The sequence below is a fragment of the Neomonachus schauinslandi genome, chromosome 7 (genome assembly GCF_002201575.2).
Source record: "Neomonachus schauinslandi chromosome 7, ASM220157v2, whole genome shotgun sequence".
NCBI lineage: Eukaryota > Metazoa > Chordata > Mammalia > Carnivora > Phocidae > Neomonachus > Neomonachus schauinslandi.
In genome coordinates, this window is record NC_058409.1 from 101,568,259 (window position 1) to 101,568,679 (window position 421).

The following is a 421-nucleotide window of genomic DNA, read 5'->3' on the forward strand; positions in this document are numbered from 1 at the left end:
GACTCCCATGTGCTACACACACACACACACACACACACACACACACACACACACACACAGGCGCGCGCGCGCTCTCTCTTGCTCTTGCTCTCAAAAAGGAGGGGGAAAGAAAACCCAAAATTAAAAGAATTTGTACAAAAATCACATGGTAGCAGTTCAGCCGAAGAGATGGTCAAAAAACAAGGGACTGAACTCCAGAATGAATTATAATTTTCTTTCAACCCAGTCTGTTCCTTGTTCATGTGCTAACCAGCTGCTTGGCCACTTTATATTTTTTACTGTTTCTTGAGAAGCTTGTTTTTGTTAATCATAAATGTCAACTAAGACATTTTAAATTTTAAATCTAAGCAAAAGGATGCATAAAGAAATTCTTGATAAAATAACCATTGTATGAAGAATCTGATAAGTTTGGTGTTACTCA